The following is a 26,199-nucleotide window of genomic DNA, read 5'->3' as shown; positions in this document are numbered from 1 at the left end:
ATCTGACAGCTGTATCACTCAACATTATTAACATTATTAGTAAGAATTATTTACGCAGCTTAACGAAGGAAAATTTTAGTCTTATTTGGATTTCAAGATTTGGAATGAAAATGAATAAATAATATTCTGAAACCGCCTAATGCAGTACATATGTATATCCATATTAAGGGGGATATACATACATACTTTATATATTTTCTACTAGATTATTTTATGTTTGTGCCGTTCAAGCCGCAAGCAATCATTAAGGTGACAATTTTGCAATTGGGGACACACACAGTATTGTGCAACATAATAGCAACACCAAATAATGAATTCAGTTTTCTTTTTTAAAGCTGAAATAATTAACAAAAGTGACTTTTGAATCAATTCACGACTCATCTGAGACATTAAGTACACAAATTGCGAATCTAACTCGTTGCTGTTGTTGTTGTTGTTGTAGCGATAAGGTTGCTCCCCGCTGGCTTTGGGGAGTGTTATCGATGTGATGGTCCTTTGCCGGAAACAGATCCGGTACGCTCCGGTAACACAGCACCATTAAGGTGCTGGCCCGACCATCTCGGAAACGATTTATGTGGCCACATTAAACCTTCAGGCCATCTCTCCCTCCCCACCCCCAAGTTCCATGAGGAGCTTGGGGTCGCCAGAGCCCCTTCTGTTAGTGAAACAGGATTCGCCACGGATAGGTGAGGTTGACAATTGGGTTTGGAGAAGCTATATATTGCGCTGGCAACCTGAAGGGTTGCGCTACACAGCCCCTTGAATCTGGTATTTTAGTCGCCTCTTACGACAGGCATACCTACCGCGGGTATATTCTGACCCCCTAATCCGGTGGGGGGCGAACTCCTTGCTGTTGGGAAGGTATGATGAAATTCTTGGTATTAATATCCATTTGGAGGGTGGGGCCGTGTGTAGAAGTCCACGAAAGTGGGGAAAGCTTCTGACCGCCATTCACCTGGGAATGGCCAGAGCGATTCTTTTGCATGCGGTTCAAGCAGCTCACTACTGCCGGTCGCTTGCGGTCAAGTATCCTCTGGGTAGCCGCTAAACACCCGTTTAGCGGTGAGCTAATGTGAGAAGGCGACAACCTGGCTAGGCCACTCTGACATAATCGGTTTAAGGGCTAGCCGGGGGAGATTTCATCGGCAGCGTCTGTACACCTCTAGGTGCGGCTGCAAGCGGGCGTCTGTCTTGGAGCAAGCGGCTCGCTATATAAACGTGCCAAGTAATATTTTCACCCCCGCTGAGCGGGTTGTGCGCTGGGCTTGGGACCCGCCACGTAAAACCATACTCCAATGAAATATAACAACAAGCCTCGGATAAATACACTCTCTATTGATGACGACCATGGCAAACGTTTGAAGGACAATGAATTGAGGGCATGCACCTGGAACGTCCGCTCCCTGAATGGGATTGGTGCAGATGCCCGGCTGGTTGATGTCCTCGTCAAAGCAAAATCTGACATCACCGCCATCCAAGAAATGCGTTGGACGAAGCAAGGAAGAAAGAAGATCAAAAATTGTGACATATATTGGAGTGGCTATGCGAATAAGCGCAGTTTCGGCGTCGGATTCGTGGTGGGAGAGAGACTTTGTCGCCAAGTGCTGGCGTTCACGCCTGTGGACGAGCGTCTCGCCGCTATTCGAATAAAAGCAAAATTTTTTAATATATCATTCATCTGCGCCCATGCGCCGACAGAGGAGAAAGACACTTTTTATGAACAATTAGAACGCACATACGAGCGCTGCCCCCGTCATGATATAAAAGTCGTGCTTGGCGACTTTAACGCCAGGGTGGGCAAAGAAGGTGTTTTTGGCCCTACAGTCGGAAAGTTCAGCCTACACAATGAAACTTCTCCTAACGGACTGAGGCTGATTGACTTTGCCGGTGCTCGAAACATGGTCATATCAAGCACGAGGTTCATGCATAAAAAGATACATCAAGCTACATGGCTGTCTCCTGATCGAAATACTCGCAATCAGATCGATCACGTTGTGATAGACGGACGGCATGCCTCCAGTGTTTTAGATGTGCGAACGATCCGAGGACCTAACATCGATTCGGACCATTATCTCGTTGCAGCCAAAATACGCACCCGTCTCAACGCGGCTAAAAACAAGGAACAAAAAACACAAGGAAAGCTAGACGTCGAAAAGCTTCAATCACAACAGACTGCCAATGATTTCGCAACTCGACTCTCACACCTGCTCTCTGAGGGCACAACTCATCCTGAAGGAATACAGGAGCAGTGGGAGCATATCTCCAAAGCACTTCATACTGCCGCCGAGGAAAAAATTGGTTACCGGCGGCCACGAAAAAACAACTGGTATGATGAAGAATGCCGCGTTGCAACCGAAAGAAAAGACGCTGCCTACAGGGCTACGTTAAAAGCGAGCGCGACAAGAGGAGTGTGTGAACGCTATCGTGAGTTGAAAAGGGAAGCGAGACGCCTTTTCAGTAAGAAAAAAGCAGAAGCAGAAAGGCGTTAGTGCGAGGAGCTTGAGCTGCTAGCCACCAGGAATAACGCCCGAAAATTCTACCAAAAAATACGGCGACAGACGGAAGGTTTTAAGACCGGGGCAAACTCCTGTAGGAATGAAAACTGCGGCCTTGTAACTGATGTCCAGAGAGTGCTTAGATTATGGAGGGAACACTTCTCTGCTCTCCTAAATGGAGGCAGCAATTCACTGCGCAGAGATGAAGAACCCGATCCCGCAATCGATGATGATGGAATATATGTCCCCCCGCCCGATTATGACGAAGTTAGAATAGCAATAACCTGATGGCGCTGATGGATTGCCTGCGGAGCTATTCAAGTTCGGAGGCGAGGAGTTGGTAAGGCGCATGCAGCAGCTTCTTAGCAAAATATGGGCGGACGAAAGCATGCCCGACGGTTGGAATCTAAGTGTTCTTTGCCCAGTCCACAAGAAGGGGGATACTGCAAAACGCACCAACTATCGTGGAATCAGCCTTCTTAATATCGCATATAAGGTCCTTTCAAGTGTATTGTGCGAAAGATTGAAGCCCACCGTGAACCGGCTGATTGGACCTTATCAGTGCGGCTTCAGACCTGGTAAATCTACCATCGACCAGATTTTCACAATGCGCCAAATCTTGGAAAAAATCCGTGAAAAGAGAATCGACACACATCACCTCTTCGTCGACTATAAAGCCGCCTTCGACAGCACGAAAAGGAGCTGCCTATATGCCGCTATGTCTGAATTTGGTTTCCCCGCAAAACTTATACGGCTGTGCAAAATGACGTTGAGCAACACCATCAGCTCAGTCAGAATTGGGAAGGACCTCTCCGAGCCGTTCGAAACTAAACGAGGTTTCAGACAGGGTGACCCCCTATCGTGCGATTTCTTTAATTTGATGCTGGAGAAAATTATACTAGCTGCGGAACTTAACCGCACTGGAACAATATACTATAAAAGCGTGCAATTACTGGCATATGCTGATGACATTGATATCATCGGCCTAAACACCCGCGCTGTTAGTTCTGCTTACTCCAAGCTGGAAAAAGAAGCGGTAAAGATGGGTTTGATGGTGAATGAGGACAAAAGGAAGTACCTGCTGTCATCGAGCAAAGAGTCAGCGCATGTGCGCCTTGGCAACCACGCTACTGTTGGCAGCCATAATTTCGAAATAGTAAAAGACTTCTTTTATTTGGGAACCAGCATCAACACTAGCAACAACATCAGCACTGAAATCCAGCGAATAATCAATCTTGCCAATAAATGCTACTTTGGACTAGGTAGGCAATTGAAAAGTAAAGTCCTCTCTCGGCGAACGAAAATCATACTCTACAAGTCACTTATCGTACCCGTCCTGCTATATGGGGCAGAAGCATGGACCATGACAACAGTGATGAAGCGGCTTTGGGAGTGTTCGAGAGAAAAGTTCTTCGAAAGATTTATGGACCTCTACGCGTTGGCGATGGCGAGTACCGAAGAAGATTTAATGATGAGCTGTACGAGCTATACGCAGACATCAACATAGTCCAGCGAATTAAAACGCAGCGGCTGCGCTGGCTAGGCCATGTTATGCGAATGAAAGATGATGCTCCGGCCAAGAAAGTGTTTCTATCGGAACCCGCCTATGGAAGCAGAGGTAGAGGGCGGCCCCCACTCCGTTGGAAGGACCAGGTGGAAAACGATTTAAACTCCCTTGGTGTGACCAATTGGCGCCGGTTGGCGGAGCGAAGGAGCGACTGGCGCGCCTTGTTGGACGGCCATAACCGGTTAGACGGTTAAGCGCCAATTAAGTAAGTAAGTAAGTAATATCCATACGCTCGGCTAGACTTCAAAACACGTAAGGAAGGCTAAGTTTGGGTGTAAACGAACATTACATACTCAGCTGAGAGCTCTGGAGACAAAATAAGGGAAAATCACTATGTAGGAAAATGAACCTAGGGTAACCCTGGAATGTGTTTGTATGATATGTGTATCAAATGGAAGGTATTAAAAAGTATTTTAAGAGGGAGTGGGCCATAGTTCTATAGGTGGACGTCATTTAGGGATATTGCCATAAAGGTTGACCAGGGCTGACTATAGAATGTGTTTGTAGGATATGGGTATCAAATGAAAGGTGTTAATGAGTATTTTAAAAGGGAGTGGGCCTTGGTTCTATAGGTGGACGCCTTTTCGAGATAGCGTTATAAAGGTGGACCAGGGTTGACTCCGGAATGCGTTTGTACAATATGGGTATCAAACGAAAGGTGTTAATGAGTATTTTAAAAGGGAGTGGGCCTTAGTTCTATAGGTGGGCGCTTTTTCGAGATAGCGTTATAAAGGTGGACCAGGGTTGACTCCAGAATGCGTTTGTACAATATGGGTATCAAACGAAAGATGTTAATGAGTATTTTAAAAGGGAGTTGGCCTTAGTTCTATAGGTGGACGCATTTTCGAGATATCGTTACAAAGGTGGACCAGGGTTGACTCTAGAATGCGTTTGTACAATATGGGTATCAAACGAAAGGTGAATGAGTATTTTAAAAGGGGGTAGGCCTTAGTTCTATAGGTGGACGCGTTTTCGAGACATCGCCATAAAGGTGGACCAGGGGTGACTCTAGAATTTGTTTGTACGATATGGGTATCAAATTAAAGGTATTAATGAGGGTTTTAAAATGGAGTGGTGGTAGTTGAATACGTGAAGACGTTTTCGAGATATCGACCAAAATGTGAACCAGGGTGACCCAGAACATCATCTCTCGGGTACCGCTAATTTATTTATATATGTAATACCACGAACGGTATTCCTGCCAAGATTCTAGGGGTTTTTGATTTCACCCTGCAGAACTTTTTCATTTTCTTCTACTTAATATGGTAGGTGTCAAACCCATTTTACAAAGTTTTTTTCTAAAGTTATATTTTGCGTCATATAGTAATAGGGGTAACGTTCCTGCCAAATTTCATCATGATATCTTCAACGACTGCCAAATTACAGCTTGCAAAACTTTTAAATTACCTTCTTTTAAAAGTGGGCGGTTCCACGCCCATTGTCCAAAATTTTACTAATTTTCTATTCTGCGTCATAAGTTCAACTCACCTACCAAGCTTCATCGCTTTATCCGTCTTTGGTAATGAATTATCGCACTTTTTCGGTTTTTCCAAATTTTAGATATCGAAAAAGTGGGCGTGGTCATAGTCCGATATCGTTTATTTTAAATAGCGATCTGAGATGAGTGCCCAGGAACCTACATACCAAATTTCATCAAGATACCTCAAAATTTACTCAAGTTATCGTGTTAACGGACGGACGGGCGGACGGACATGGCTCAATCAAATTTTTTTTCGATACTGATGATTTTGATATATGGAAGTCTATATCTATCTCGATTCCTTTATACCTGTACAACCAACCGTTATCCAATCAAAGTTAATATACTCTGTGAGCTCTGCTCAACTGAGTATAAAAATTAAGTAACCTTTGAGAAATTATTTAGCGACAACCAGTTTTATTTGTTTCCTAGGAAAAATCACAACCCGCCATGGAAACCATGGTCACCCAAATGTAAAACTTATTGTAGGATGAAGTTTAAACTTTAATCAACCCATAGCAAGCTAGCTCATTCACGGACTGTAAGACTTATTACAGATGGTTGTATGTACCTGAAAATATTAATTTGAATACTTCAGTTGCAACCCCCACAAAGGACTTATTAGCATTTCCGTAAACGGGCGGCGAGCAAATTGTTACCATTTCCATCGATTTTGGTTTTCATTCTCACATCGAGGGTAAATTCTCCTCTTTGCATTTGTAATGTTGCATTAAGTATGGTTTTGTTTAAGTATTCTTTCTTGCATTTGTGGGGTTTTACTGTTTGTTAAGTACAAAGTAACCCCATTGCGGTTTACTGTTTTGAATTTGCGAAGCTAAAGGTGAATAGCCACTTGTCTACAAATATTTATACTAAAATGCTTATCGACAAATTTGCAAAATCAGCTACCCAAATAAAAAAAAAAATTAATTATTGGCGCGATTTATTTCGGATGAGATTTAGGCCGAAGTTCTCACCCAATGTGCGTCGTGCTGCTTTTTAATTGGAGGGGTGGGACCTACATGTTTTATACCGACTCGGAAAAGCAGGTAGACGCAAGAAAACCGTAGAGAAAATATACCAAATCCCATATTAAGTTCTTCATTCTTAGTCGGATACGCCGATGAAATTGCGGCAGTCATTGCAACAAAAGAATCACACAGAAAGCTCAATCAGGATATGATACGCACAACTTAAAAGCTCGGGCGGAATCAATCGTAGCATAGTTGATACGCCTAATAAAAAGAAGAAGATCCGAAGAGCATTAACAACGATTTGTTCAGCAACCCATTTTCCTTTTCAAATGCTCAAGATGGATACGGAAGCGGCAAATGATCGATCAAATAGTCGACCCAATCGTTGACCTTAATGCTACAACAACTGCTGCTCAGCAAAGTAGCAAAACACACTCAAAGCAAAAAAGCGGGAGATGTAAACAAGGAAAGCAGAAGCCCAGAAGACAAAACGCCACCCTGAAGTAATACGAAGGATGCGCCTTTTGTGAAAGTGACAAAAAATGCTTCGAAAAATTAAATTTCCTAGGCATTCAGATATAACAAAATATTTTCGGATTCAAGGGGTTGTGTAGCGCAATATATAGCTTCTCCAACCCAATTGTCAACCTCACCTTCGAGCGGCGAAACCCGTTTCACTAACAGACGAGGCTCTCGCGACCGCAAGCTCCTTATGGAGCTGTATGGTGCTGATGCTGCCACGAGGCGTTGAGTACAGTTGCATTTGTTATGGCTATGGTCTAGGCCACTTAGTCCATAGGTAAGATGTGTGATACTGATTATTTATAATCTGCAATCCCGCTCTAGTTTCTTACTAATTACGTATGGTTTTTTTTTTTTGTTTAAACAAGGGGTCAATAGTACTGGAGAGATGTTGTTGTTGTTGTAGCAGTGCTTCGCCCCATCCAATAGGTGCGACCGATCACAAATTGTCATCAATATCCACTAACGGTAGTTCAAGGAAACTTGCAGTTTCGACAGGGGTAGACCATAGTGAGAGGGGTATTAGAGGCGTTGGTTCCACATTGCAATTGAAGAGATGGTTGGTGTCATGTAGGGACACATTGAAAGCAGGACATACATTTTGTATGTCGGGGTGGTTGATTCTGGATAGGTAAGAGTTTAACCTGTTAAAGTACCCAGATCGAAGTTGAGCTAGAGTGACGCGCGTATCCCTAGGGAGAGTGCGTTCCTCTTCTGCGAGTTCTGGGCATTTTTCTATATGATCTGGATTCGCCGGGTAATTCCTGGCATAGAGGTCCGAGGCCTGTTCGTGGATATCACTGAGGACCTGCTTGTGCTTTTTTGTTTCATACGGCTGCGGTCTCAGGTGCTGTATTTCCTCATAATGCTTACGGAGATGACCTCTTAAGCCTCTGGCAGGTGTGACCTCATCAATCAAATGTCTGCCCAGGTTTCTGGGTATTCAACAGAAACTGTTTGTTCAGCATTTCATTTCTCTCCCTAATGGGGAGTACTTTCGCCTCATTGTGTATGTAGAAGACAGTCCGTAACGGTTCTGAGGGCACTGTTTTGGCAGGCCTGTATTTAGTGACTCCTTCTGATGGTGAAGGTAGCTTCGATATGTAAAAGTTAAACAAAAGCGGGGATAGGACACCACGCCGTGGTACCTGAACCAGCAAAAAAACCTTTTCATTTATTTTATAACTAGGGAAAAATTTTAACAACTTCACATCAGGACGGACAAGACGCCAGTTGGTTCGACTAGACTTTGTAAATCTCTTCAAAGCCTTCTACTATGTTTTGTGATTTTCCGGTCAATTTATTTATAACATTTACTAATGCTTACTTAGGCTCTTTTGACCATTAGCGTTTGGTGCAAATAAAAACAAACTTATTTCACCATTCCAACCCGACGTTTCGCTAGTCTCTCTAGCTTTTTCAAGGGCGATCTGTGTATTTTAATAACAAAAAACAATGCATTAATATAAAAACAGAAAAGGCATAAGTGCGTAACATTTCAATATTAGTAATCACAGTATTACATACAAACAAATATCACAAAACAAGAGGCAAAAACACTTCGAATAATATAACACGACACGACTATGGTTGAAGTGTTGCAAACGCATTCAGCCACGTCATACTTCTTGTAAACTTATCCCAATTGTCTTCTTTCAATTTTTACACAGTATATACTTCATATACATCTTATCATGGTCAAAGTTATGACTCTTTGATGTTTGTAGGTTTCAAAGAAACTGGTATTTTGCTTTGTTCTATTTATAGAAATACAAAGATTTAACCAATACACAACACTGATGGTGAAAAATTTACACTGATGATGGCACAACGCCGATACCGGTTTGGAGAGCATAATTGCGAAATATCATCCTATCTCGGCTGCCGTGTTGAAAACGACCTATCTAAGAATACGTTTAAATAAAGTCCTTTTCCACAATTTGTCTCAAAAACGCTCTTTCTTAGAGGTCGGCTGAAGAACGCCCCATTTCAGTTTTTTTTTTCATAGTAGTCGATACACTGCCATCGGCTCGAAATAGTAATGAAAAAGAATTTAGTAGCTCAAAAGCACTGTGTAGTTATATCGACGATCTTCAGAAAGCGTTTGATCACATAGTATGCTCTCACGTCGTAAAAGAACTACACAAATGGGGTCTCCTGGACACGATGTGTCATTTGGGGACATAGCATATTTTCAATTGTCATGTGGAACTTACGACTCAAACACCAACTTCCCTATGGCCCACCGCTGTTTATACTGCTGTTGTTTTTGTTGTAGTAGTAATAAGGACACTCCCCCGAAGGCGTTGGTGGGTGTTATCGATTTTGATGGTAATTTTCCGGATGCAGATGCGATACGTTCCGGTAACAAGCACCATAAACATAAACACGATGTCCCACCCATTACCATCACCCCCACAGAGGTCGAAGCAGCAATCCGCAAGGCCAGGCCTTCCAAATCGATTGGCCCCGACGGAATAGCCATGGCAATGCTTAAACACCTTGGCGACGAGGGAATAAAATACCTCACACATGTTTTCAACCTGTCGCTCGAATCCTTCGTTATTCCCGAGAAATGGAAAATGGCAAGGATTATACCGCTACTAAAGCCTGGCAAGCCAGCTAACCACTGCCACTGCTACAACAGCAACAACAACAAAGCCAGCTAACGAAGGCGAGTCTTATTGACCGATATCAATTCTTTCGCCAGTAGCGAAGACATTGGAAACCGTTTTGATCCCTCATTTTAGGGCAAATCTTCGCCGCGCAACACACCAACATGGCTTCCGAAAAATGCACAGCATCACCACTGCTCTCAATGCCATTAACACTCAGATTAATTACGGGTTAATTCAGCAAAAACCCAATTATAGGACGGTGCTCGTAGCACTCGACATATCAAAAGCTTTTGACACAGTTAACCACCGCACGCTACTCCAAGACATTGAAGGCTCACACCTTCCTGCTTGTCTAAAAAGATGGACCGTTCTTCTGTTTAATTTTTACATGTCAAAACTCCCTTCCCCCCAGAAGGAGTCACAATCCTTTCCTATGCTGCCGACTGCACTATAATGGCTACAGGACCTGGCCCTTCAGTTGATGAATTAGTTTCTAAAATAAACAATTATCTCCCCGATCTTTCCGGTTTTTTCACCTCGCGCAACTTGGCACTATCACCGACAACATCCACGGCCACCCTGTTCACGACGTGGAAGGAACAGATGCTGCAAATATTGGACGTACGCGTCGATGGTGTCACAATACCGACTGTCAGTCATTCCAAGATCTTTGGGGTAAGGTTGGATAATACTCTAACAATCAAGGCTCATGCCACCGAGATTGTTTCTAAAGTGCAAAGTCGCAACGAAATCCACAAGTCGCTTGCCGGCCGCACATGGGGAAAAGATAAAGAAACGTCGCTAACCACGTACAAAGCAATTGGCCGGCCGCTCATGAGCTATGCGTCACCAGTTTGGTCGCCTGGTCTTAAAAATACACACTGGAAAAGGCTACACGCCAGTCAAAATACTGCAATCAGAACTGCAACAAATAAATGTATTAACTGCATACGTGCGAAAGAAAGACTAAATATCGATGTGGACATTAATCACGTGGCATTTAGTAAAAGTTGTCCACTATATGTGAATAAACTGGAAGCTAAAAGGAGAAAAAATGGTTACTAGCAATCAAAGTCAATAATACTTTTTTATGCAAATATACAAGGACTTATAAATAATAAAGCGGAGTTAGAGCACATATAATAATTCTATCGGAAACTCATGTAACTGAAGACATAGAACTTAGTGAAATAAAACTACAAAATTTCAATAGTTTTCAGTGTGTATCAAGCTCTCGAAAAAAAGGTGGCGTTATTATATACACGCATAAAGAAATTAAAGCGAATATTGTAAACTGTCTAGTCAGTGATATGAAAATATGCATCGTTGATAACAACGAGCTGTACATCATGGGGCTTTATAGATCACCAAATAGCTCGGAACGTGAATTTTGCAACACATTTCAAGATAAACTGGAAACAATAACGGAAATAAGTAAAGATTTTATAATAGCAGGCGACTTTAACATTGACTGGTCGAAAGATAGTTTATACAAGCGAGAATTAGAAAAAATAACAAACGATAACGGTATAATGCAGAAAATGAACGAGAGTACTAGAATAACTAGAAACTCTAAAACCTTGATTGATTATGTTTTAACGAATATACACAATCTGAGAGCAACAGTGCAAAATTCTCTAAAAATATCAGATCATGAGTCGATAGTTATAGAAAAACCTACTCGCGAAAGTGTAATAAAACCAAAGCACAAAGTAATTGAACAATTCCACTACAACCAGCGTGAATTTAATAGAATGCTTTTAAACAAAAACCTAAAAGATAGTAACGCATATGATGTAAATGAAAACACTGTTATTCTGGAAAAGTGCATACAAGATTTGGTGGTAGCTAATACGAGAAGTAGAACGATTAGAAATAGCTCAAGTCGCAACAAATGGTTTAACTCAACGTTAAAGAAGCTAAAAATAAATAAAATTAGAGCATACCAAGCTGCAAGAGTAATGGACGATACCAATTCATGGTTAATTTATAAAAGTGTATGTAAAACATACAAACAAGAGATAATAAAGGTCCGTCAAGCTGGACCCCCCCCCCCCCCCCCACGATGGATTCGAAATTTGGTAGGCCAGGTATTATGTGCTATTTATGTGTTCCCAAAATAAAAAATTTTGTGCCCAAAATTTAAGTATTTTTTTTAACCTCAAAATGGGGGGTCCAGCTAGACCCTCCCCTCATACGCACTAGGTCAAACAAAAAAATGTAAATGTGGGAAATATGTGCTATTTATGTGCTCCAACATAAGCTACGGTCTGTCCAGAAAAACAGGGGGGTGACAAGGGGGAGCGGGGGCATATAAACCCAGAGGAAAAATCGAAACGGGATAGGTGCAGAATTTTGTGCTATTTATGGGCTCGATAGTTCCAAAAACGACTCGTTTTTTTGACAACTTGTAATGCTTTTTTTTAAAACATCAAAAGTGGTGGGTCCAGCAGGACGTCCAGCTAGACCCCCCCTCGTAAGAACTAGGCCAAACAAAACAATTCAAATGTGGGAATTATGTGCTATTTACGTGCTCAATAGTGCCAAAAAGAATTCGGGTTTTTAACAACTTTTAATGATTTTTTTAAAACTTCAAAAGTGGGGGGTCCAGCTGGACGTCCAGCTCGACCCCCCCCCCCCTCCTCTTAAGCACTAGGTCAAACAAAAAAAATTAAATGTGGGAATTATGTGCTATTTATGGGCTCGATAGTTCCAAAAACGACTCGTTTTTTTGACAACTTTTAATGCTTTTTTTTAAAACATCAAAAGTGGTGGGTCCAGCTGGACGTCCAGCTAGACCCCCCTCGTAAGAACTAGGCCAAACAAAACAATTCAAATGTGGGAATTATGTGCTATTTACGTGCTCAATAGTGCCAAAAAGAATTCGGGGTTTTAACAACTTTTAATGATTTTTTTAAAACTTCAAAAGTGGGGGGTCCAGCTGGACGTCCAGCTAGACCCACCTTCGTAAGCACTAGGCCAAACAAAACAATTTAAATGTGGGAATTATGTGCTTTTTACGTGCTCAATAGTGCCAAAAAGAATTCGGTTTTTTGACAACTTTTAATGATTTTTTTAAAACTTCAAAAGTGGGGGGTCCAGCTGGACGTCCAGCTAGACCCCCCCCCCCCCCTCATAAGCACTAGGTCAAACAAAAAAATTTAAATGTGGGAATTATGTGCTATTTATGTGCTACAACATAAGCTACGGTCTGTCCAGAAAAACAGAGGGTGACAAGGGGGGAGCGGGGGCATATAAACCCAGAGGAAAAATCGAAACGGGATAGGTGCAGAATTTTGTGCTATTTATGGGCTCGATAGTTCCAAAAACGACTCGTTTTTTTGACAACTTGTAATGCTTTTTTTTAAAACATCAAAAGTGGTGGGTCCAGCTAGACCCCCCCCCCCCCTCGTAAACACTAGGCCAAACAAAACAATTTAAATGTGGGAATTATGTGCTATTTACGTGCTCAATAGTGCCAAAAAGATTTCGGGTTTTTAACAACTTTTAATAATTTTTTTAAAACTTCAAAAGTGGGGGGTCCAGCTGGACGTCCAGCTAGACCCACCCTCGTAAGCACTAGGCCAAACAAAACAATTTAAATGTGGGAATTATGTGCTATTTACGTGCTCAATAGTGCCAAAAAGAATTCGCGTTTTTAACAACTTTTAATGATTTTTTTAAAACTTCAAAAGTGGGGGGTCCAGCTGGACGTCCAGCTAGACCCACCCTCGTAAGCACTAGGCCAAACAAAACAATTTAAATGTGGGAATTATGTGCTATTTACGTGGTCAATAGTGCCAAAAAGAATTCGGGTTTTTGACAACTTTTAATGATTTTTTTAAAACTTCTAAAGTGGGGGGTCCAGCTGAACGTCCAGCTAGACCCCCCTCATAAGCACTAGGACAAACAAAAAAATTTAAATGTGGGAATTATGTGCTATTTACGTGCTCAATAGTGCCAAAAAGAATTCGGGCTTTTGACAACTTTTAATGATTTTTTTTAAACTTCTAAAGTGGGGGGTCCAGCTGGACGTCCAGCTAGACCCCCCCTCGTAAGCACTAGGCCAAACAAAACAATTTAAATGTGGGAATTTATGTGCTATTTACGTGCTCAATGGTGCCAAAAAGAATTCGGGGTTTTGACAACTTTTAATGATTTTTTTAAAACTTTTAAAGTGGGGGGTCCAGCTGGACATCCAGCTAGACCCCCCTCATAAGCACTAGGTCAAACAAAAAAATTTAAATGTGGGAATTATGTGCTATTTACGTGCTCAATAGTGCCAAAAAGAATTCGGGTTTTTGACAACTTTTAATGATTTTTTTAAAACTTCAAAAGTGGGGGGTCCAGCTGGACGTCCAGCTAGACCGCCCCCTCGTAAGCACTAGGCAAAACAAAACAATTTAAATGTGGGAATTATGTGCTTTTTACGTGATCAATAGTGCCAAAAAGAATTCGGGTTTTTGACAACTTTTAATGATTTCTTTAAAACTTCAAAAGTGGGGGGTCCAGCTGGACGTCCAGCTAGACCGCCTCCTCATAAGCACTAGGTCAAACAAAAAAATTTAAATGTGGGAATTATGTGCTATTTATGTGCTCCAACATAAGCTACGGTCTGTCCAGAAAAACAGAGGGCGACAAGGGGGGAGCGGGGGCATATAAACCCAGAGGAAAAATCGAAACGGGATAGGTGCAGAATTTTGTGCTATTTATGGTTATAGTTATTCCCACATTTAAATTGTTTTGTTTGGCCTAGTGCTTACGAGGGGGGGTCTAACTGGACGTCCAGCTGGACCCACCACTTTTGATGTTTTAAAAAAAAAACATTAAAAGTTGTCAAAAAACCGAATTCTTCTTGGCACTATTGAGCACGTAAATAGCACATAATTCCCACATTTAAATTGTTTTGTTTGGCCTAGTGCTTACGAGGTGGGGTCTAGCTGGACGTCCAGCTGGACCCCCCATTTTGAGGTTAAAAAAAAGTACTTAAATTTTGAGCACAAAATTTTTTATTTTGGGAACAAATTAGCACATAAATAGCACATAATACCTGGCCTACCAAATTTCGAATCCATCGTGGGGGGGGGTCCAGCTTGAGGGACCTAGATAATAAAGGCAAAAAATAAATACTTTAAGCTAAAAATCAATAGCGCAACAAATCAAAAAGAAATTGGAGAATACTTAAAAATTTAATACTTATCAAAGATGTAAACGGAATAAGCTCTATAATTTATGAAAACGAAGAAATAAGTGATGAAAATGAAACAGCTGATAAGCTCAATAAATACTTCATTGAGAGCATAGAATTAATAGATCATTCAATTGATAAAGACATATATATATTAACAATATTGGTCATTGTCCTGAAACCTTTCATTTTAAAGAACTACAAATTTGGGAACTAAAGGCAATTTGTAAAAAACTTAAGAACAAAAAGGATTGGAATAATGTGAGCCCAAAGATCATTTTGGACAACTGGAATATGCTTGGGCCTTTCTTAACAAAGTTAATAAATCATTCATTAATGAGCGGAGTATTCCCAAATGAATGGAAGGACTCATTGGTAGTGCCAGTTGAAAAACCGCTAAAACAAAAAAATGTGAAGAGTTTCGTCCAATAAATACTCTTAAGATATTTGAAAAATATTGGAAAGTGTTGTGCAAAATCAACTACAAACGTACCTAGAAACTAATAATATACTGTCTCTAAACCAGTCCGGATTTCGTAAGAATGATTCATGTGAAAGTGCAATAAACTTCGTCGTGAGTGGAAGAAACGTCCACGAAAAACAATAATAGCAGCTCTATTTCTTGACTTTAAAAGAGCATTTGAAACAATAGACAGAGGTATTCTAATAAAAAAGCTGTATATGTATGGAATAAGAGGAAAAGAACTACTTTGGTTTAAGGACTACCTTACAAATCGTGGACAGCAAACAAAAATAAAATCCACAAAATCAAGTTTTTCATATGTGAATACAGGGGTGCCCCAAGGTTCTCTTCTGGGAGCAATTCTGTTTATAATTTACATAAATGATATAGAAAAAGTGATATCAAAATCCAAAGTGGTAATGTATGCAGACGATACATTGGTATATACAGAAGCAGAAACAGTGAAAGAATGTAAACGAAAGTTAGAATGTGATATAGATGAAATGGCTTAAAATGAATAGGCTCAAATTGAATGAACAGAAAACAAAAGTAATGGTGATGAATACAAATAGCGAAATAAATTTAGTGATAAATAATACTAGTATTGAGCAAGTAACCAATATGAAATACTTGGGTGTAATAATAGACAATGAGCTCAAATTTAACAATCACGTGGACTATTTGTGTAAAAAAGCCGCAAAAAAAATGTACTTCTTTAGAAGAATACGAAATAAATTAGACACTTTAACAGCAATAATAATATACAATACAATCATAAAGCCACATTTTGAATACTGTTCCACAATTCTGTACACATCTTGTAACCAATCACAAATAGGAAGAATACAGAAATTACAAAACAAATGTATGAGATCAATAATAAAATGCCACAAATACACCCCAATAAGTCACATGCTTGAAACATTGAAATGGCTTAATATTGAGCAAAAACTGATGCTCAATACACTAATAATGATTTTTAAAATTAAACAGAACAGGGCGCCGATGTATTTAACAAGTTGCATTCAGTATGTTAGAGATACACACCAATATGCTGTACGGAATGCGAATGACTTTCGACTAGGATTACAGCGGATTACTGCAGCCCAAAACACATTATTATATAAGGACCTTAACATATTTAACTCGTTACCTGCTATATCAAAGGAGAGAATAATATTATGAATTTTAAACGGCTATGTATAGATCTTATTCGAGGCTAAAATACTTTTTATTACTTTTTAGTACTTAATATATATATATATCATACACGTCTATGAATTGAAAATGAATTTGTGATATTTAAAATTTCTTGTGAAATCAAAAAATATGTAAACATATTAATAATAAATATCAATCTATCTATCTATCATGTCTCCTTATGACTCCCGAACGCCATCTCCATAGTGAGGCCAAAGAGCTCAATATTAAAGAGCACAATGCTGAACAAACAGTTCTTGGTTAATTGTCACAAACCAGGACATCCTAGAAAACAACTGCTTGATTCAGCACCGCCTCCACGGGAAATAAGAGAACAACTCCAAAAGCACTATGATGGGATGCGGCACCTGCCAACACTTCCGTTTGATCCAGGCAAGCATAAGCAGGCCCTTAGCCAAATCCATACAGAATCGGTAAACGCCTTTGTCAGGACGCGCCCGGGAACCCTGTTATTAATATGCGATATCCCACCCTTGCAGAAGAATAAAGAATACTACCAAGGGAAACACGAGTCACCCTGGCCCAACTTCGTTCTGGATACTGTAACAGGTTAAACTGTTACTTGTCCAGAAAAAAAAACCCAGACATACGTAATGTACATATATACTGCATGTGATGTGTCCCCACATGACACCAACCATCTTTTCAATTGTAATGTGGAACCTACGACTCTAACACCCATCTTCCTATGTTCCGCCCCTGTTGAAACGGCCATTTTCCTAGGACTACGGTTAGAGGATTTTGATGACAATTTGTGAGGGGTCGGGCCCATTGAGTGGAGCGAAGATCTGTTAATATAACAACAACATTAAGGTAATACCCCGACCATCTCGGGCGTAATTGGTGTGACCACATGAAACCTTCTAGGCCAACCTAGATCCTTGGGGAAATTGGGTTCGCCAGAGCCTCGGCTATAAAAGAACGCGGATTCGCTACGGGTATATGAGGTAGGCAATTGGGTTTAAGACGCTATATGTTGCGCTGGCAACTTCTTGAAAGGGTTGCGCTACACAGCCCTTTGAATAAATTTGATATTTTAGTCGCCTCTTACGACAGGCACACCCGCCGCGGGTATATTCTAGGCCCTCTAAGCCTTTTGGGGGTGTTCAAACTGCTAGTTTCCTTGGATTTCCGTTAGAGGACTTTGAAGGCAATATGTGGATGATGCGAAGCACTCTTTAAACAACAACCACCAATTGAGTTTACCATATGGATAAATTTGTTATTGCATTTGCAAGTTAAATCTCTATCCGTATCTGGATCAGGATTATTTGGAATGGAACGCGAAGATTGTTTTAGTAAGTACCCATTTCACGTTGACGTGACATTGATGTCGATACGACGTGATGTCGATGACGATAGAAGTGATAGTTGACATTGAAAACCATAATAAGGATGTCATCTCAAATGTTGTATGGAGATTAAGGTTTTTCCAAAACTTAACCAAAACTTAAACAAGATTTATAAATAAATGACTTACCTGAACAAATATTGCGAATCCTTTATGGAAAAATTAATGCTGCTCAATTATGCTAATTGTCCAATTGTTCTACATACGAGGTAAGTTCATTTTCCATAAATGGACGTGATTAAAGTGATGAAATTGTTTCGGATTTACTTGCATATATGTATATAGATATAATAAGTATGTATTCTCTGGAGCATTTATTTTATTATATTTAATATTAAAGCGTAGGGCACAAAAAGCAATATTTATTTTACGACGGATGGCCGATTGATACTCCGAGAGGATTACGCTACATCAATTAGCAATAGAGATTTTATTCAATTGATTCCCTTTACACACGCACAAGTCTTTTAAGAAAGGATTTGCACAATCTTTAACTTATAAATTATTGCACTTTGGTATTTAAATTTCAACAAATTGAAACATTTTAATTCGTTACCATTAAATCACTTGCATATATATATTTACGCATATAGATCACAAACCGAAATTCTGGGCAAAAAAAATTCTGAGAAATATAGTCACTTCCCACGAGATGAGTATCGAGCTAAACGCACCAACAATATAGCATAAATCACAATTATAAATTTTCAAAAGATATTAATAGTACTAAAATTTCATTTTTTTAGTTTACAGTATATTATAAATCAAATAAAAACTAAAGCCGATTGATGAACAAAATCACGTCTACAAATTAAAACAATTGGCAATCTGACATTTCGTTTCGGTAATAAAATTGGAAAAAGAGCCTGGCAATGAGCACAAAGCAAATTAACCGATAATAATGGCTGCCGAAGCAGCGTTGCATAGAACGACGTCCACTTCGCTGTTGACATCTGCCGTCTTTCAGTGAGTTTTACAGCTCCGGCTCACGCTCAATTCTCACGGGAATGCTCTGGATCATTGAAGGACTTGAGAAGCAGATGTCGTGAAATTTTCGCACACGTGAAATGTGCGGCAGATGTCACCGCTGTTTTTCATTTAACTCATACTGCGAAAGGCTAAGCAGCGACATCTATTTTTTAAAAAGTAGGTATATTAAAGGCCGCGTTGCCAACCTAAAAAGAAGTAATTAAATTATCTGGCTCACAAATTGAACCAGACTTCTATCTGGATTTATCTGGCTCAAATCGTTGTTGTTGCATTTACATGCAAAATTATTGATCTGGCTCAGGATTTTGCCACCGGATGATAGCTATCAGGTGCGTAATTGCAATGAGATGGATGAGGTGAATGAATGGACATGGTGAAAATGTTTTTGTTAGTGATGCGCCCACTCGTATATTATTCGGTTTTTACGCAATTTAGTAGACAATTCAAAATTCGCCTAACTAACAGAGCATAAAGGCTGATTAATATATATATTTTGGACGCGTTGCTTCGTCCCCCAGCAGGTTAGGGGGTCAGAATATACCCGCGATAGTTATGCCTGGGTAAAAGTTTAGTTGAGGGGTAGACTGATAATACGTGTCAATAAATATCGAGAGAGGTGTCAAAAGACGCGTATTAACCTCGACAACAATAATCCGAAATTTTATCTGTTCGGAAATATTTGCAGTTGAAGTTGGCGATTTTCATGTGGTTGTTGTAATTTTGTTGTACCCACAAAAAATTGTGAACAAGTGTTTTGCGCGGATATAGTTTCGGTCCCCAAACCGGTGTGGGACCCAACCACGGTAATTTTTCATAAGCGCGGCCGAAGGCCGCCAACGCAGAAAGGTGTTCTGCGCAAAAATAATATGGATCCCACCCCCGGTTTCGGAGGGACCCGCGGGTCATTTTTCGGTTTTTCGTTAATATCTTTTGAACGAGTTGAAATTTTTATTTTCCGCCTTCGGATTATTAATACCGATATCAAGACGCGTTTTACACCTCTCTCGATATTTTTGGTAGTGTATTAGCAGTCGACCCCTCAACTAGACTTTTACCTATGCCTGTCGCAAGAGGCGACTGAAATACCAGATTCCAGGGGTTTTGTAGCTCAACCCTTTCAGGTTGCCAGCGCAATATATAGCTTCTCCAAACCCAATTGTCAACCTCACCTAACTCCTCATGGATCTAGGGGGTGGGAGGGCGGGATGGCCAAGAAGGTCGCATGTGGGCAAAACAAATCGTTCCCGAGATGGTCGGGCTTGGTACCGGATCTGCAACCGGCAAAGGACCATCAACATCGTAAACACTCCCAAAGGCCTTCGGGGAGTGTCCTTATCGCTACAACAACAACAACAACGCGTTGCTTCACTTTGACTTATTGGCATCGCCATAAAGTCGGATTTACGTACATTGTTGCACTGCTACGTCTGCCTGACAAATGAGCTCGATGGTAAAAGCTAGAACAGCAGGCGACTCGTGGTACGGGTCCAAAAATACTGAGAGAAGATTCAAAACTCAATAATTTTCTTGTACGTTTTGCACCCAACACATATAGCACAGTAGCAAGCACACAAAAAAGTACCCGGTGGAGCAAAAGTACTACCCGGTTTCAAAAAAGGACTGAGTTTTTTAAAAGAACCCGGTTCTGAAAAAGTATCCGGATTTAAAAAAGGATTCAGTTCTACAAAAGTAACCGGTTCTGATGAGGGATACGGTATCAAAAAAGGACCCGGTTCAAAAAAGTTACCAGCTCTGAAAAAGTATCCGCTTCATCGAAATTAGGGTTTGAAAAATTACCCGGTTTCAAAGAAGTACCCAGTTCAGTGAGAGTACCCGGTTCCAAAAAATTACCCAGTTTAACAAAAGTACGCGCTTCTGAGAAAGTACCCGGTTCCACACAATTTGTTCTCCCTGTGTACATCGAAATGTAAATTTTTAATCTTTCCTTGCAAACGATAACGAAGCAGCAACTACCTCGAAAGCTGCCAGTCAAAGAGAGAACGTGAGAGGTGGTGGTTTGCCAACAGCGGATTTGGAACATGATGATAGCCAAAGGAGGTAAAACTACGGCTCCGGCTTTCTTGGAGGCAACACTAAGACGCCGCCTGTTCCCGCGCCGATGATTGAAGTGGCGAGCAGTCACTGACTGTGATACTGATTGATCTTAACACAAATATGTAGAAGGAGGTTATCAGCTTTAAGCCGGAGTCATTGGTGCCGTATGTCGTATCGCTGTATCCGTATCCCTAACGTAATCAGCTGTTTATCGTTACGACGGTAACCAAAACCCAATTGGTTGGCTACGATACGGTTACGACCTTAGCAGCAACAATAATCCCGGCGTCATTTCTGGGAGGTTTTAGGGATACCGTCGGGGCAATTTCAGGACTTCTTCGAGATCATTTGGGGTCCCTTCCGGCATCATTTCTGGATGGTTTTAGGGATCCCTCCGGGATCCCGTTGGGGTAATTTCGGGACTATTTCGGGATCATTTGGTGCACCTTCCGGCATCATTTATACATGGTTTTCGGGATCCGTCCGTTATCCCGTCGTGGTAATTTCGGGACTTTTTATCGAATAATACGGGATAATTTAGGAACCATTTCGGCATCATTTCTGGATGATTTTCGGAATCCGTCAGGGATCCCGTGAGGGTCATTTCGGGGCTATTAGGGGATCATTTGAGGACCTTTCCGGCATTTTAGGACTTCTTCCGGATCATTTGGGGTACCTTCCGGCATCATTTCTAGATGGTTTTCGGGTTCCCGTCGTGGTCATTTCGGGACTTTTTCTCAATTAATTCGGGATCATTTGGAGACCCTTTCGGCATCATTTCTGGATGATTTCGGGACCCGTTCGGGATCCCAGCAGGGTAATTTCGGGACTATTAGGGGATCATTTGGGGACCTTTCCGGCATCGTTTCTGGATAGTTTTCGCGAACCGTTCGGGATCCCATAGGGGTCATTTCGGGACTATTTCGGGATCATTTTGGGGTACCTTCCGGCATCATCTCTAGATAGTTTTCTGGATCCCGTTGGGGTCACTTCGGGACTTTTTATCGACTGATACGGGCTCAAATGGGAACCCTTTCGGCATCTTTTCTGGATAGTTTTCGGGATCCGTCCGGGATCCCGTCGGGATCATTTCGGGGCTTTTTCGGGGCTATTTCGGGATCATTTGGGGTATTTTCCGACATCATTTTTAGTATGGTTTTCGGGATCCATCCGGGATTCCGTCGGGGGTCTGTACGGGAACCCATAAGGGCAATTTCGGGACTTTTTCGGGACTATTTCTGAATCATTTTTGGACCCCTCGTGGTTAATTTCTGGATGATTTTCGGGATCTGTCCTGGAATTTTAGTATCATCTTGGGTCTCTTCGCAACCGGTAGTTCAGCACACATGCCTTTTTAAATTATGAGCTTTTATGGCCGTGGATTTGCTGCTAATTATTCGTAATTAAAATTGGGTATGTTTTATCTTCAATCTAACACAGCTTTTTATACTCAGTTGAGCAGAGCTCAAAAAATTTAATATCTTTACAGTATATAAGTAAATTATGTCAAGATTCAACTCCAGTAATGATATGGTGCAACAAAATACAAAAATAAAAGAAAATTTAAAAATGGGCGTGGCTCCGCCCTTTTTCATTTAATTTGTCTAGGATACTTTTAACGCCATAAGTCGAACAAAAATTAACCAATCCTTTTGAAATTTTGTAGGGGCATAGATTTTATGGCGCTAACTGTTTTCTGTGAAAATGGGCGAAATCGGTTGATGCCACGCACAGTTTTTATACACAGTCGTCCGTCTGTCCTTCCGCATGGCCGTTAACACGATAACTTGAGCAAAAATCGATATATCTTTACTAAACTCAGTTCACGTACTTATCTGAACTCACTTTATCTTGGTATGAAAAATGAACGAAATCCGACTATGACCACGCCCACTTTTTCCATATCGAAAATTATGAAAAATGAAAAAATGCCATAATTCTATACCAAATACGAAAAAAGGGATGAAATATGGTAAGGTAATTGGATTGTTTTATTGACGCGAAATATAACTTTAGAAAAAACTTTATAAAATGGTTGTGACACCTACCATATTAAGTAGAAGAAAATGAAAAAGTTCTGCAGGGCGAAATAAAAAACCATTAAAATCTTGGCAGGTATTACATATATAAATAAATTAGCGGTATCCAACAGATGATGTTCTGGGTCACCCTGGTCCACGTTTTGGTCGATATCTAGAAAACGCCTTCACATATACAACTACCACCACTCCGTTTTAAAACTCTCATTAAACCTTTAATTTGATACCCATATCGTATAAACTCATTCTAGAGTCACCCCTGGTCCACCTTTATGGCGATATTTCGAAAAGGCGAACACCTATAGAACGAAGGCCCACTCCCTTTTAAAAATACTCATTAACACCTTTCATTTGATACCCATATCGTACAAACAAAGTCTAGAGTCACCCCTGTTCCAGAAAGGCCCACTCCCTCTTAAAATACTCATTAAATCCTTTCGTTTGATACCCATATTGCACAAACGAATTCTAGGGTCACCCCTGGTCCACCTTTATGGCGATATCTCGAAACGGCGTCCACCTATGGAACTAAGGATTACTCCCTTTTAAAATACTCATTAACACCTTTCATTTGATACCCATATCGTACAAACGCATTCTAGAGTCACACCTGGTCCATCTTTATGGCGATATATCGAAAAGGCGTCCACCTATAGAACTAAGGCCCACTCCCTCTTAAAATACTCATTAACTCCTTTCGTTTGATACCCATATTGCACAAACGAATTCTAGAGTCACCCCTGGTCCACCTTTATGGCGATATCTCGAAAAGGGGTCCACCTATAGAACTAAGCCCCACGCCCTTTTAAAATAATCATTAACACCTTTCATTTGATACCCATATCATACAAACAAATTCTAAAGTCACCCCTGGTCCACCTTTATGGCGATATCTCGAAAAGGCGAACACCTATAAAACGAAGGCCAACTCCCTTTTAAAAATACTTATTAACACCTTTCATTTTATACCCATATCGTACAAACAAAGTCTAGAGTCACCCCTGGTCCACCTTTATTGCGATACCTCGAAAATGCGTCCACCTATAGAACTAAGGCCCACTCCCTCTTAAAATACTCATTAACTCCTTTCGTTTGATACCCATATTGCACAAACGAATTCTAGAGTCACCCCTAGCCCACCTTTATGGCGATATCTCGAAACGGCGTCCACCTATAGAACTAAGGCCCACTCCCTTTTAAAATACTCATTAGCACCTTTCGTTTGATGCCCATATTGTGCAAACAAATTCTAGGGTCACCCCTGGTCCACCTTTATGGCGATATCTCGAAACGGCGTCCACCTATGGAACTAAGGATTACTCCCTTTTAAAATGCTCATTAACACCTTTCATTTGATACCCATATCGTACAAACGCATTCTAGAGTCACCCCTGGTCCATCTTTACGGCGATATCTCGAAAAGGCGTCCATCTATAGTACTTAGGTCCACGCCCTTTTAAAATACTCATTAATACCTTTCATTTGATACCCATATCGTACAAACGCATTCTAGAGTCAACCCTGATCCACCTTTATGGCTATATCCCTAAATGGCGTCCACCTATAGAACTATGGCCCACTCCCTCATAAAATACTCTTTAATGCCTTTCATTTGATACACATGTCATACAAACACATTCCAGGGTTTCCCTCGGTTCATTTTCCTACATGGTTATTTTCCCTTATGTTGTCACCATAGCTCTCAACTGAGTATGTAATGTTCGATTACACCCGAACTTAACCTTCCTTACTTGTTCATTCTATAATCGTGTAAGGAACTGTTATAACTATAATTACACCTTTTGTAATATTTTAACCAACTAAATACCCGAAAAAGCGACACTATTTTCGTCTAAAAAATTCTCTTTGGTTTTAGCTAATTGTAGTTTCACTCTATGAGTAGTAATTCTTTCACCCCTTTACTATCAGTTAATTTAATTTAAAAACAAAATGTATTTTTTTAATTCGAAAAAACTGTTGTATTGTACTATTCATGAAAGCGTGCCTTTCAGCTTATCTTCTCATTTAGTTCTTTTTTTTTTACTAAATTACAAAAATAAAATACATTAGACAAAAATAATTTTTAAACAGATAACTTGATAAGCAGGCTAACTTGAATAGCACATATATTTTATTTTCTCCTTGCGGACGGGGCCGCGGGTAAAGGCTAGTCTAATATATATTATAAATGGGAAAGTTTGGATGTTAAGATGTTTGGATGTTTGGATGTTTGGATGTTTGTCCAGACGTTTGTCTTTGTGACTCAATAACGCAAGAACGGCTGGACCGATTTGGATGAAATTTTGCACACATATAGCCAATAGTCTAGAAGGATCTACTAGCTATATATTTTTCAAAAGGGGCGTGGTCCCCGCCCCCTAGGAACAGTTATAATTTAATTATTATATTTTTTCGTCTTTGCGACTGAATCACGCCAGAATGGCTACACGGATTTTGATGAAATTTGGGACACAAACAGTAGTCTACTAGCGAAATTTTTTTCGATCATGGAAAGAGGGGTGGGGGTCCCACGACCCCTTCGAGAAATTATTTTTTATAATTTTTACACATTATAACTTTACGTATACTGGCCTTCACCAATATCACAGACTCAAGGGGTCAAATAAGTCGGGGGCTTACAAAGTAAGCAGTGACACCCTCCGTCCGCCCCTTTATCTACCCCTCTGGTGTAAAATCCATAAATTGTTATAACTCAATCTAAATTTTCTCCTAAATCAATAGTTTTTGGTATCTGGTACATACAGAACGAGATCTAGACAATTTTGGAGGAACGATCAACGATCCTCTACTCCCGCCATCCGCCCTCCATCAATTGTTTTTATTAGCACGCTTTTATTAGCTTTACCTGTATGTTTCTATCTAACTTTTTATTCGCTCCAATGCGCCTACTGCCTTATTAACATGGTTTTATAATTAGCTTCACCTTATTTGTAATCCCGTAAGGGTCATATCGAGACCCTTCCGGGATCATTTCTGGATGGTTTTCGGGATCGGTCCGGGATTACGCCGGGGTAATTTCGGGACTTTTTCGGGACTATTTCGGGATCATTACGGGACCCTTCCGGGATCATTTCTGTATAGTTTACGGGATCCGTCCGGGATACCGTCGGGGTTATTTTGGAACATTTTCGGGACTATTCCGGAATCATTTCGGGACTATTTCGCGATCATTTGGGGACCCTTCCGGCATCATTTCTGGATGGTTTTCGGGATCC

At 40.7% G+C, this 26,199-nt stretch overlaps 1 protein-coding gene across 3 annotated transcripts in view; it reads right to left on the bottom strand.

Moving 5' to 3' along the window:
* Ptpmeg (protein tyrosine phosphatase Meg) overlaps positions 1-18,768 on the bottom strand; it is an 85,283-nt gene extending 66,515 nt beyond the window's left edge. For 2 of the 3 annotated variants that reach the window (XM_067787498.1, XM_067787501.1), the window contains exon 1: positions 18,009-18,768. The gene's annotated coding sequence lies outside the window, so the exon portion shown is untranslated. The remainder of the gene's footprint in view (positions 1-18,008) is intronic. The other variant, XM_067787499.1, reaches the window with a different exon arrangement.
* Positions 18,769-26,199: the final 7,431 nt, after the last annotated feature.

The sequence above is a fragment of the Eurosta solidaginis genome, chromosome 5, assembly GCF_040869045.1.
Source record: "Eurosta solidaginis isolate ZX-2024a chromosome 5, ASM4086904v1, whole genome shotgun sequence".
Lineage (NCBI taxonomy): Eukaryota > Metazoa > Arthropoda > Insecta > Diptera > Tephritidae > Eurosta > Eurosta solidaginis.
The sequence above is the reverse complement of the archived record's forward strand: the minus strand, read 5'-3'. Positions and strand labels throughout refer to the sequence as shown.